At 42.8% G+C, this 14,407-nt stretch overlaps 1 long non-coding RNA gene across 1 annotated transcript; it reads right to left on the bottom strand.

Annotated features, from left to right (window-relative positions):
• Nucleotides 1-1,478: 1,478 nt before the first annotated feature.
• Gm40822 lies at nucleotides 1,479-9,393 on the bottom strand. The gene is made up of 3 exons (XR_872334.1): nucleotides 9,187-9,393; nucleotides 5,676-5,931; nucleotides 1,479-2,591 (listed from the first exon to the last, which is right to left on the bottom strand). It is a non-coding gene; the product is annotated as a predicted gene, 40822 (long non-coding RNA).
• Nucleotides 9,394-14,407: the final 5,014 nt, after the last annotated feature.

Consider the following 14,407-nt stretch of genomic DNA (forward strand, 5'->3'; position numbering starts at 1 on the left):
GTTAGGCTTATGGGGTATAGCAAACTACAGAAAAGATGTGACCCCTGATGGTGTGGAGTTGACACTCTACTGGGGAAATAGCTAACAGGAATATAAATAAATGGACAGAGTGTGATGTCAGGCAGTGGCAGGTGGTGGTGTGAAAACATAGTTATGAGCAGGAGCTGATGGGGTGGATGGACGGGATGGATGCTTTGACCTTTCAGAGCAGGGGACATTGGAGCAGTGTCTGGGATGAAGTAGGACCCAGATAAGCACTTTCACACAGACACACACACACACACACACACCACACACACACACACATATACACATATATGTATACAAACACACACACACATATACATACACACACATATATGGGGAAAGAAATTTCAGATAGAGATATCCAGGTGCAAAGGTCCTGGAGCAGGAGAATGTTTACATGGGATGGGAATAGACTGTTAGGGCTGGAGGTATGGTCAGGAGCCAGAGTACAACTTTATAAATGATGCCAAGAGTCTAGAGCAAGATAGCAACCATGTTGAGTCTGAGGTCTCATCCTTTCTCCCCCTCATCTTCCCTCTCCTGCTTCTAAACAGGGGGTTCTTAATGAGTAGCACAACTTTATACTCTACTTATTTTGAAGACTAAATGAGTTCTTTCTTATCTGAAGCTCATCTTACCTCTTTTAGTCCCACTATTAGCAATGCTGGCTCTCCAGGTTCCTTGGACTCGGTCCTGGGATCGAATGTTCTGTGAACACTCTAGAAATACTGGCTTAATTTTATTTTTTTCCATTTATTTATTTGTTTGTTTGTTTGCTTATTTGTTTACTTATTCACTTTACATCCTGACCACAGCACCCCCATCCCAGTTACCCACCCTGGGGTACCAACCCACCCTGGCACCTCAAGTCACTCAATGCTGGACTAGGCACATCCTCTTCCACTGAAGCCAGCCCAGTTAGGGGAAAGAGATTCACAGGCAGGGAACAGATTTAGGGACAGTCCCACTCCAGTTAGGGGACTCACACAAAGACCAAGTTGTATATCTGCTACTGAAAGAGTAATAAACTCAGTGCTCCAAGGTATGCTAATCATAAAACAGATAGCTACATTCCTCCACCCACCTGCTTCCTGTGTTCAAAGAGTGTTAATTCAAAGAAAGTCACCCTGACCATTACCGGAACCTGCAATGCAAATGTGCTATTGGTAGTGGCTCTTAGAAACTGTCTTGAGAGTTAACAATTACCAGGTATTCCTTGTGACACCTGTGACTTTGTACTTCCTTGTGACTCTTAACTGGTATTTTTGGTATTTTCCAACAACACCCTTCCCACCTCCTTGAGTTGTGGTTTTTTCCTTTAAATACCCCCTTACTCAGCTACTCGGGGCACCACGGTCCTCTACCCCTGCGTGGTGTATGACCATGGGCCCGAGAGCGCTCTTGAATAAAAATCCTCTTGCAATTTGCAGCAAGACCGTTTCTTGTGGGTGATTTTGGGTTGTCGCCTCTCCTGAGTCAGAACGTGGGGGAGTCCTCACGTTGTGGGTCTTTCACTATATATATGTAGAAAGCCTAAGTCTAGGCCTTGCATGCTCTTTGGTTGGTGGTTCAGTCTCTGAGAGCCCCCAAGGGATGGAGAGGAACTGGAAAAGAGAACATGAGGAAGACTCAAGGGGGATGAACCCTGAAGGAAGAGGTCCTGGGAGACCAAAAGCCACAGGCCCAGTGTCACAGGGTTAGAGATCTCTGAGTGGGTCACCTGAGTCAGTGGCTCCACCTTGGCTGCAGGTGAGACTCTTGCATAGGTAGAAATTGTCCAGGTTGCCTCCAATCCAAGGCATCAAGGGCCCCTAGGTCAGGATCCTATGGGGCAACCCACTGAGATCACCCAAGGATGTGGTGTGCAGCTAAAGTTTGGTCCTACCTGGAACAGGTGGCTGTATGTGGATGCAGGGCCATGCCAGAGACTGCCTTCTCTATATTGTCCTCTATATTGGTGATTGGCTCAAAATATTGAAATGCAAACTGTCCTGGAGACTGGAAATTTCCAATGACGCCACATTCTACCCCTCATTCATTCATCCTATAAACTTCCACTTATTGTTCACTAGGGCAGAGAGTCTTCTTAGAGGAGGCCAGGCAGCATGAGGCATAGAATGCCCTTGCCAAGAGTAGGCCAGGTGGCAGAGGTCTACAAGGATGCTTCGGGTTACCTAGGAACGTCATGTTTTCCTGTCAATCAGCATTTCTGTCGGATGAGCCAGCTCTTGTAGATGGTATCCTAAGGCTGGTTCTGTGAACTTTCAGCACACTGGTAGCAGAGGTCTGCCTTTCAGAGTTGGAGGAGCTTCTGTGTTATGGCCCCATATCCACCATCTTGAAGATCCAACTCTTCATTCTCATAAAGGTACAAGAGACAGACAAATAGTGATATCCTGGGTGTCAGTGGGAAGGTTCTTTATCGAACGTAAGAGTAACAATGCCACCATGTTTTTTTCTTCCTTCCCTTTGTTTGCATTCCCTACAGCACTCTGCAGATGTGCAGAATCTCTTGAAAGATCAGAGAGGGATGAGCAGGCATCAACACAGAATATACCTGGAGACTGGAGGAGAAGCAGGCATCAACACACAGCATGATGGAGGCCTGGAAAATGAGCCCAGAGAAGACCCTCACTGGCTCACCACAGTTAGCCTTCAAAGCTGGCAGGAAGGCTCCTTGCTAGAACTTAACCCCCAAAATGTGCTCAGTGCCAAACCAGGACACCTTCATTTCCTTTCTTCATTCTTAATCTTTCCTTCTTCCTTCCTCACCCCTATCCTGTTTCTTCCTGTTACTTCCTGTTCCTCCTTTTTCTTTCTCTCCCCTCATCCTTTCCCTCCCTTCTCACATTTCTCTTTCATCCCTTCCTTACCCCTCCCTCCCAGCTTCTTTCTCAGCCTGCCCCTCTGTCTGTCCTTATTTTTAGAGAGGATATGAGCCCCATAAATCACTTTGAGCTCTTTCATGTGAGATTTTTTTTTCCCCAGCATAGGCCTAGACCCTGCTCCTTGTGTTTGTCTGGCTGGAGTCAGAGACATGTGAGACACTGGCAAGCACAGGAAGGCATAGATACTCCCTGATCCCATCCCTTTTACATGGCTTCCTGTGGCACTCAGCTCAACAGTAGCTGGGTTACATGTGTCTAGTGGCTATATCTCCCCCAACCCCCATCTCACCCCATCAGCCCATTTACTTTTCATCAAGTACTGTGCTAGCCATCGAATGAAGGGAGGCTGGAGTCATTGGGAGCATCTTCATGAAGGCATGTCTTGTGGACAACAGGCCTGGGGTCAGCAAATGGAGAATGCCTTCTTTCCAGCCACCCAAAGGACACACTCCAGAGAAGGGCCTTAAAGAAGGGCCTTCTTGTTTATCTTTCAGGACCTGTGGTGGGTACCCTCACATAGCTGCTGGCCTAGCTAGACCTGCTAGACACAAGGTGCTGGGGAACAAATGTAGAGTTTCTCAGTACCAGGGGTAGCTTTCAAGTGAGGCTCTCACCTTCTAATGGGGCCTGGAAAGATGTTGTAGAGGACAGAGACCCCATTAGAGCTCTCAGTGAGGAGCATGACAGAGGATCCTAAGTCCAAGCTTGAAGGATTTAGAACTCAAGAATCTATGCCGGATCTATCGTGAAGAAGCAGGTTTTAGTCCCATTTGCAACTTCTGGGGATGCTGCCTACCCAGTTGCATGGGGCCTTTGGCACTGCTGGTCGCTCCTGTCGGCATGCCCATTCTTTCCACCATGTCCTGTAGGGCCATCCTGTTCTGTCTCCAGAAGGTCTCTGAGAAGTGAACAAGTGTCCCCTTCTTCAGCTAGACCCCTTGCATATATGGAACCTAGGGTTCCTTCAAGAATCTTTTAAGTACTTAGTAGACTTTTCTCCACTATCTTCTGTTTAATATAAAACAACAGGAACCAAAATTCACCTCCCCTATTTGTACCTTGTTCTGATTCCTTCAGTACTTTTACTTCTGCATCCACAGGCCATAGACGTGTACTCATTTTAAGGGAAGATTTGCAGTAACTGCAGAGGAAACAGTAGATGCTTCCTGGAGGTCTGGGGTTCATTGCTACTGCTAATTTTTATACACTGTTTCTAGATGGTTTTTTGTTTCATTTCCTCTTCTTAGCGTTTCTCAATTCCTAATTTTTCATGAATACTTCATTCTTTACCTGAGGTTAATAGCTAGTCAAATATGCCATATATGGCACATCTATCTATCTATCTATCTATCTATCTATCTATCTATCTATCTATCTATCTATCTATCTATCTATCTATCTATTACTATATATGTGTGTGTATGTGTATATATATATATATATATATATAAATTAAAAATATATAAAACATAAAATCAGTTTGGAGACATTTCTGAAATGACTTTCCTGCAGCCTTGGTTCTAAACACCCATTTATTTTGCACAGTCCATTATGTTAGCCTATGCAACACAAGATATAGGCTTTAAAATGCCTCAGGCAATCAGATTATTGTATATTAAACAATGTTTCTATTGTACAGTTTTATGCTCTCATAGAAATACAAATTAACTACAGAAAACAAATATTTATTATTTTCCTACCATTCTCCAGTACATTAACATCAAACTTATCTTTGGATTTTTAGATTGTATTGTTTTAATGTTTAATTTTATGAATCACTGTTTATGTTGCTGACTTGTTTTATAAGAAAAATATTGTCAAAAGATTTCTAACCTTAGATTAGGACAGAGTTTCCATAGTTCCTAAAATGGCCCCAAACAAACTTTTGGCATTTCATACAATGCATTTATGCAGAGTGATTGTAAACACTGAGACTTATAAAATCAAATGCTGACCAACTCTGAAAAAAGCCAGAGATGTTTTACAGTCTACATTATCAAATATTCAGTCAATATTAAATTCTTTATGTAAAAATAAAAAAGAGCTGGCTGTGATGTCTCATGCCTATACTCCAGCGCTTGGCAGGCAGAAGTAGTAGTTCCAGGACAGCCTCTAAAAGACCAGCCTAGGCTACCTGAGACCCCATATTCAAACACACACACATGCATGCACACACACACAAGCGGTACCTCTATTTCATTAGTATGTAAATGTGATTTTTATCTGAATTTAATGGTAAAATTATACTCAAAACTTATTTCAAAACAAATTTATGACTTTATCAGTTTTACCCAGTTATGTAAATTTTTTTTAGAGAAAATGGAGTCACAAATGGAAAAAGTTTAAGCATCCCTGGTTTAAACAACAACAAAAAGGCAAAAACAAAACAAAACCCATCATTGGCATAAGGGCTGAAAAGAACAGATTTTAAGGAAGGAAGTAGTGCTAGCAGGATATAGTTTTGGTTTATCAAGCACACTGGCTTTGTGTGTGTGTGTGTGTGTGTGTTAATTAATAGCCAAGGCTATTCTTGGCTGTCAGTTTGACTACATGTAATCTTCAGATTTTTGAGGTAGGAAAACAAGCCTTTACTCTTTCAGTTGGGAAGAGAGAGACCTACCTTTAATCTGGATCTTGAGGTGGGAAGACATACCTTTAATTCACATCTAAGCTAATCGGGGCCACAGTTTCTGCTGGAAGCCTATAGAAGGTCATGGAAGGAGGAGTGTTTGCTTTTGCCTGTGGCCTGCTTGTACTCACCTTGCTAGCAAGTCCATTCTTTCATTTGAGCCTCCTTCCAAGGAGGATTCCAGGCCTTTGCAGCCATTGTTGGATTAGCTGGACCACAGTAAGTCATCTAATAAATCCCCTTCCTATATAGAGATTCATTCTGTAAGTTTTGTGACTCCAGAGAACAATGGTCTTCAGGAGCTCTGCAATGGCATCCCGAGAACAGTGGACTCGCAGAGGTGAGATGACAGTCATCTTCCAATACCAGTAAGATCCAAGAGAAGATCTGCACAGACAAGACAAGAAGGCTGACTTGGTTTTATACTGTGTTGGGAAACCATAGGAAAATAAGAGACAACAAACAGTAAAGTCATGTTTTATAATCCAATGGTTTCTAAATGAATCAAATGTTAAAAACAAAGAGTATAAACTATAAAATAGTTTATATGGATTTTTAATATTGTGACAGATGCTTTCTAAGAATAAAAAGGAATATACTTGACACAATAAAAATGTACAACTTAAATGTCAATCAAGCACATATAATATTAAAAACTAATCAGCGAACTAGAAAAAAAATTGTTTTTTTGAGACAGGGACTTTCTGTAAAGCCCTAGCTGGACTGGAACTGTCTGTGTAGACTGAACTGTCCTGGAAATAAGATTTGCCTGTCTCTTCCTTTCAAGTGTTGGGATTAGACGTACGTATGCCATAGGATTGTTAATATACCACATAAATAATGCATTAAAGAAAGCATTGTGCTGATTTAGTGTTATTTGGAAATGTTTTCTTGGGAAATCATGAAAAGGGGAAATTTTTACATGAAATAGTAGTAAAAAATAATTAAAACAATTATAGTACCAAAAATTATAAGGGCTTTTGGCTAGACATTTAAATTGTTATTTTCATTAAACCTTTGAAAAGAGAATTGTAGAACACATAGAGATAGAAGAAACCATAAAGTAGCAAAGACCAGCTACACTGGTTAATGTTAAAAGAGGAGCCAGACTAGGATGGATTTTTGCATTCTATGTATGCTGCCACCCTTAAGGCTCTTTTAGGTTCAGGTTCCAGGTTAAGTTTTGAAATTTACACAGCAAACATATTCCCAGGATCAATTCGTAAATACAGAAGGTTAGTGACAGTGTCCTAAGTGGGAGGTCCCAGATGATGAAAAACATGGGAAAAGGAGACGGTAGAATGTATAAAAGCGGTGGGGCCAAACAGTGGTGGTGCACGCCTTTAATCCCAGCACTTGGGAGGCAGAGGCAGGGGGATTTTGTGAGTTCGAGGCTAGCCAGATCTACAGAGTGAGTTCCAGGACAGCTACACAGAGAAACCCTGTCTTGAAAAACAAATAAACAAACAAAAGCTAGGGTGGGGAGGTCTTACACAAGCTATTTCTTATGCTAAGTAAGCTTCTTACGAATATCATCTTGTATAAGATTTACATGAGGGAAAAGGAAGGAGATGGGAGACATCTATGAAGTCAGCAGAAGCATCCAATGGGACACACTCAGGAGAAGTCTAATCAAACAGTGCTACACAGGGTAACTCAGGGTATCTCAAAAAATTTTTTTACTAAGCTTCTAGTGGCTTTGGAACTGATAACCACAGCCCCATATTGTGGGAAGAGATGTGTTCTCAGAATCTGAAGCAACCCCTCCCAAAGGCTCTGGCCCCAGACCATTACCAGCTCTCCCAAGCACATTCCTGGCTTTAGAAAAGGAGCTCTGTTTTATCTCTATACCCAGGGGCTCAGGGAAAGCTCCCAAGGCCTAGGCCCCAGGCTGTTACTGGCTCTGCCAAGCATGTTCCTGGGTTTCAGAAGGAGCTGTGTCATTCTCCATACATGGGAATCTCAGCACTTAATACAAGTGGTTTTTGTTATTGTTGTTGTCGTTTTGTTTTGTTCTGTTCTGCTTTTTACCTTTTCACATGGTTGTTGCTAGGTGTCATCTTGTCCTTGGGGCAGAACTATGCTTTCCTCAAGAAGAAAACTGAACCTTTATGGCACACAAGGCCTTACTGTTGGATGTGACCCTGTAATGCCCCATTGAGCAGCTTGTTAGTGAAAGACCCCTGAAGTGGGGGGGACCCTCACTCAAGTCTCAGGTTGCCGCGACGCCCAAGAACTCACAAAAGACCAATCTTGATGCAAACAGCAAGAGGTTTATTCGGGAAAGACCAGTGCACTGGGGACAACTCGTATCTCACTCAGGGGTAGAGGAGTCAACCCCGAGCTCAAGGGGTAAGGGGTTTATAAAGGCAGAAATCGCAAACATCTGGCATAGGCTATAGCATTTGGCAAGCATAACGGGGTCAAGGAACAGTTGGAGTATTCTGTACGAACATTTCCTGAAACAATGGGGCAAGTTAAACTTCTACTTTGTGGTTAGTTCATCCTGGAACAATGGGGGGAGCTAAACTTTTACTCCCTGTCATTAGTGAGGTCTATTTTGGACTCAAGTCTAGGGACTTAAATAATCTTTCACTCTCTCTCAGGATCTTTCAGTAGAGGCCTGCCCTTTGATACAGAGATGGGACTAGTGGCTGGTTGTAAATCAAGTTTGTTTCCTTTGTTATGGTTTGGAGCCATATTTCTGGACAATCCTGGTGATTTAACATGTGTATCCTAGCTTCCTAACCTCTAACTGCCCTGGTTAGCATATTACTTATCTGTGGGGTGTTTTACAAGCAGTCCTTCCTCAGATAAATTCTACTTGGTGTGCCTTACTATCTCCTAAGCTTTAGTAAATCCTTCACATCATCAGCTCTGCTCTTTTACATCACAGCTTGATATTGGATTGCTACCCAGAACGAGATGCCTTTAACAACCTCCACAAAATTAACTCCAAATGGATTGTACAGCTTAATGGCAAATGCTAAGGACAGAACTTGTAGAAACTAGGACTCTCTGAGTTTGAAATCATGCCAAGGATTTTTCTACACTAAAGCCAAATGCTCTGCACAGATAAAGTTTCCACAGTGAAGTTATTCAGAAGCTACAGCTGGGTCCTGCGAGTGGCTAGGATCTCAGGAGACCTCACAGGTCACTCAGTCCAGGGAAAGATCCACCACACCACCTCCTGCTGCTCAGACCACTGCTTCTCCCTGTTATTGGCAGTAACCCTGTGCTCACCAAGTCCCAACTTCGGAGCTTGCCTGAGCACGATCCACAGCATCCAGCGGCAGGGCAGAGAGGACTGCACACAGGACCATTCAAGCCTGCTCTTTTACTAACCAACCCCCCCCCCCCCCCCGCCAAGGCACCCGGAAAAACCCGCCTTCTTTTTTGACTAGTAGGTCCTCCTAAAGGCTCTGATTGGCCAGTAAGTCTTGAGTGACTTGAGCACCTCCCTTAGAGTTAGAGTGTGCTGAAGGTTCGCAGTGTAGAAGTTCTCAGCCCAAGCTTCAAGTCCAGGGACGACCTTTTCCATATCTACAGGGATTTGCATTTCTGTAGTACTTGTGCCTGTCCTCCAATAGCCCATCTGTCTCCCCGACCATCCCTAAGGAAGGACCCAACCGCTCCACCTACCGCTGCTCCGTCGCTTGCTCCTCCCTGTCCTCACCACGTCCTGACTTCAGCCTGAGCTTCCCTCACTCAGGCTGTTTGCCTTCTTCTTCCTGGAATCAAGCTTGCAAAAGCCCATTGCTCAACTCGCAGTGGAGTTATCAATCGGTCCCACAATTAAAGAGAGATTTTGGGAAACAATAGTTTTATTTCCTTGCTGTTGGGATTCAGACCGGGGACCAGCGGTGATGTGCTTATATTTAACACACCAAAGCTGGTTGGGCGGAGCTGTCCAGCAGCCACAGGCGAACTGAGTTTACCTGAAAGGGTGACTGGGAATGAAAAGGTAGGGAGGCGAGAGAAGAATGAAGCCAAGACAAAGATTCTGATCAAGGCTCAAAGTTTAATAATAAGCTTTGTGTTTATAAAGGGAAAAAGCACAAAACCCATCCATCCCCTTCTTCAGCTGGCGTGTGTTGTAGAGTAAGGTCAGCGCAGGCAGCCAAAACAGCTAAGTTTCCATGGGAACCTGCAGCTGCAGCCAAAACAGATGTCTCTGTCCAGGTTGATAAGGCCTGTCTTGGCAAATATTCAAGGTCTGCTTAGTCTGCTCAAGGCTGGGAAGGTTACAGCGGGGCCTCCAGGTTCTCCCAACACTCCTCAGTCCTCACCTGTTACAGGGCAAGGTTGGCAGACCCCACCTTGTACCTTGAACTTTCCAGCCCAGGGGCCAGGCTTTCCCTTCCCAGAAGCTCTCCCTACATAATCCAGACATTTGTGTACTCTTTGTTGCTCTGTTTCTCTGTCTCCATCTCTCTCCCTCTCTCCCTCCCTCCCTCTCTCTCTCTCTCTCTCTCTCTCTCATCCTCCCTCCCCCTTCTCTCTCCACTTTCCCTCTCAATCACTCCCCCACTCCTGCATTTTTTCTCTCCCTGCTTGCCTTGCTCGCTCTTTCTTCCCACCTCTGCCCCTTATTCTCCCATCCCATAATGACTTCTCTGACCTCCTGGGGATCAGTGAATCCATTAGAGAGCTGCCCCCAAAAAACCCACAAATAGTCTAATTTCACTCGGATTGAGTTCTTCATGCTGGGCTTAGGTAAACTGCAGCTAGTTTTCTCCTGGTAGGTGTGAGAACCCTGGGGGACAAACAAGAACCAGATGACAAACCCTGTGAAGCACTGTTGTTAGCCAGCACATCTTCCTCAGTTGGAAGGTAAACACACATTCATACACAGAGCTGTAGTAGTAAAGGTTTTCTAGATGAACAAACCTGATGGGATGAATCTACGTATGTAGAAAGTGGATTTATTAGGATATTTCACCGGCTGTGGTTCAACTAGTCCAACAATGGCTAACTTAGCAGGTGTAGGAGTAGGAAAACCTAGCGGCGAATGTATCCAGCCTCCCTCAGTAAAATCCCAGTGCTTCCTTTCTTGAAGGAAATCATTGCCTTGGGAATGACTCTTATGCTCTCCTTGCCAGCCACAGGCGGGAATCTAGTTCTTCTGTCTTGTTTTACATGATGGCTATTCCTGGTAGTAACGGACTACATATGGAGTTAACTAAAACTGAAAGGGTTTGGGTACTGTGGGAGATTTTTCTTTATTATAGCTTTTGAACTGTGAAAACCCTTCTTTGATCTGGAGTTTTTGAGGTGTTAAGATCCACCTTTACACTAGGCCAAAGCTTTTGGTGGCAGCCTACATATATAAAGGACATTGAAGATGGTAGCTCGTTCTCTTTTTCTACTTACTTACCTCTGGCTAGCAAGTTCTTTCTTTTCTTTCTCCTCCTCCCCCCAACCCCGGGCATTAAAGAGCCCATTTCTTTGAAACTCTGGTATATACTGAAGACTAACTGAGACATACAGCCACAGGGACTGAACCACACTGGATTCTTCAACTTCCCATTGGTAGACAGCCATTGTTAGACTGTGAGACATTCTAATAAATTCACTTTCAACATGCAACATTCATTCTATCAGTTATGCTTATCAAGAGAGAATCTTTAATAATATAGCTGAGTGTACACATTCGGTTTTTGTTTTTTCACCTTCCACTGAGGAAGATGTGCACTAACAATAGTGCTCCACAGTGTTTGTCATCTGTTTCCCACTTTTCTCCTATGCTTGTCTCATACCTACCAGGTGAGAAGTAGCTACAGTTTACCTGACCCCAGCATGAAGGCACAAAATAAAACTCCTGTTTCCTAAAAACCCTCTGTAATAGTTAATATTCTGAGCACCCTTCTTCTGTGGTACAGATTAATAACACCATTACAACTTGAGTAATGGACTATGCAAGCTGTCTACCTTGATTCCAAGAGGAAGAAGAAGTGCCTATTGAGTGCTATGGGGGGGGGGCTCAGGCAATATCTGAAGGCTCCACCTGGTGAACACAGGGCCACTTCCCACAAAGGGCAGGAGCAGGCGACTGAGCAGTGGAAGCTGGAGTGGTGAGTCCTCCCTGGGGCTGGGTAGGAAGACAGATGGCTAGACTATTGGAGGACTGTCACAAGAGCTACTGAAATGCAAATTTCTGTATCTATCGAAAGGGTCTGGTTCTGGACTGGAAGTATGGACCAGGAAACACTACTGAAACATAACATTTCAATCCAATGTTAAGGTGTGATGTAGAAGAGTATAATCAGTGATGGAAAGGATTTACCAGTGCTTGGGAGATGGTAAGTAGGATTTAGCCGAGGGAGAACTGCCTCTAAAACATCCCACAGATAAGTAGTGTGCTAACCAAGCCTGATAGAGATTTAGATGCTAAGATACACATGTTTGTTCACCATGACTGTCCAGAAATTTGGCTTTAAACCATGATAAAGAAGATACCCCTTACTTATAATCAGCCACCAAGCAAATCCTCATATTAAAGAGCAGGCCTCTAACAAGCTATTCGATGGGGTCCTTACAGGATCACAACCAACATTAAGGCCTGGTGTACCATAAAGGTCAAATTTTCATGAGAAAAGGATAGTTCTGCCACAGGGGCAAGATTACACTGGTTGACAAGTCTTTGAAAAAAGAAAATAAAAATCTGTGTGTCGAGGGCTGGCCTAATCAAGCAAGGCTTTCTCTGAGGCTCTCATGTATGATGAATGACAGCATTTTCTCAAACCCAGGAACATGCTTGGCAGAACCAGTAACAGCCTGGGGTCTCATGTATTGAGAATAAAACAGAGCTCCTTCCCTAAAGCTAGAAATATGTGTGGGAGAGCTGGTAATGGTCTGGAGCCAGGAGCTTTGGAGAGGGGTTGCTTCAGATTTGAGAACACAACTCTTTCTACCACATGGGGCTGTGGTTTTCAGTCTCCAGTCCATATTTAAATTGTTCAAAAGTTAACCTGGGGATGGAAACTAAAAGAGACCTAAGGGTGACAGCATAGGTGGAAAATAAAATTTATACTCAGCTGGATCTTCTTTGAGCATTAGCCAGAGTGGAATGCATGCTGGAATTAAAGAGATTTCTATTAATTAATCTTTTAATTGTGTGAGCAGTGATTTAAAAGATCTTTCCAAATCTTTTATTGTCATAGATTCCCTTCTGTATGAGTTCTTTTAGGACTTCAAAGACTAGTGAGCTATGCAAAGGCTTTACAGTGTTGAAAATGCTGTCTTTCTTCCACTGGATGGTTTTAGCTCCCTTGTCGAAGACCAAGTAACCATAGGTGTGTGGGTTCATTTCTGGGTCTTCAATTCTATTCCATTGGTCTCTTGTCTGTCTCTATACCAGTACCATGCAGTTTTTATCACAATTGCTCTGTAGTAAAGCTTTAGGTCAGGCATGGTGATTCCACCAGAGGTTCTTTTATCCTTGAGAAGAGCTTTTGCTATCCTAGGTTTTTTGTTATTCCAGATGAATTTGCAAATTGCTCCTTCTAATTCGTTGAAGAATTGAGTTGGAATTTTGATGGGGATTGCATTGAATCTGTAGATTGCTTTTGGCAAGATAGCCATTTTTACAATGTTGATCCTGCCAATCCATGAGCATGGGAGATCTTTCCATCTTCTGAGATCTTCTTTAATTTCTTTCTTCAGAGACTTGAAGTTTTTATCATACAGATCTTTCACTTCCTTAGTTAGAGTCACGCCAAGATATTTTATATTATTTGTGACTATTGAGAAGGGTGTTGTTTCCCTAATTTCTTTCTCAGCCTGTTTATTCTTTGTGTAGAGAAAGGCCATTGACTTGTTTGAGTTTATTTTATATCCAGCTACTTCACCGAAGCTGCTTATCAGGTTTAGAAGTTCTCTGGTGGAATTTTTAGGGTCACTTATATATACTATCATATCATCTGCAAATAATGATATTTTGACTTCCTCTTTTCCAATTTGTATCCCCTTGATCTCCTTTTGTTGTCGAATTGCTCTGGCTAATACTTCAAGTACTATGTTGAAAAGGTAGGGAGAAAGTGGGCAGCCTTGTCTAGTCCCTGATTTTAGTGGGATTGCTTCCAGCTTCTCTCCATTTACTTTGATGTTGGCTACTGGTTTGCTGTAGATTGCTTTTATCATGTTTAGGTATGGGCCTTGAATTCCTGATCTTTCCAAAACTTTTATCATGAATGGATGTTGGATCTTGTCAAATGCTTTTTCTGCATCTAACAGGATGATCATGTGGTTTTTGTCTTTGAGTTTGTTTATATAATGGATTACATTGATGGATTTTCATATATTAAACCATCCCTGCATCCCTGGAATAAAACCTACTTGGTCAGGATGGATGATTGCTTTAATGTGTACTTGGATTCGGTTAGCGAGAATTTTATTGAGGATTTTTGCATTGATATTCATAAGAGAAATTGGTCTGAAGTTCTCTATCTTTGTTGGATCTTTCTGTGGTTTAGGTATCAGAGTAATAGTGGCTTCATAAAACGAGTTGGGTAGAGTACCTTCAACTTCTATCTTGTGAAAAAGTTTGTGCAGAACTGGAATTAGATCTTCTTTGATGGTCTGATATAACTCTGCACTAAACCCGTCTGGTCCTGGGCTTTTTTTGGCTGGGAGACTATTAATAACTGCTTCTATTTCTTTAGGGGATATGGGACTGTTTAGAAGGTCAACTTGATCCTGATTCAACTTTGGTACCTGGTATCTGTCCAGAAATTTGTCCATTTCATCCAGGTTTTCCAGTTTTGTTGAGTATAGCCTTTTGTAGAAGGATCTGATGGTGTTTTGGATTTCTTCAGGATCTGTTGTTATGTCTCCCTTTTCATTTCTGATTTTTTAATAGAAT

Source organism: Mus musculus, chromosome 11, assembly GCF_000001635.26.
Source record: "Mus musculus strain C57BL/6J chromosome 11, GRCm38.p6 C57BL/6J".
Classification (NCBI taxonomy): domain Eukaryota; kingdom Metazoa; phylum Chordata; class Mammalia; order Rodentia; family Muridae; genus Mus; species Mus musculus.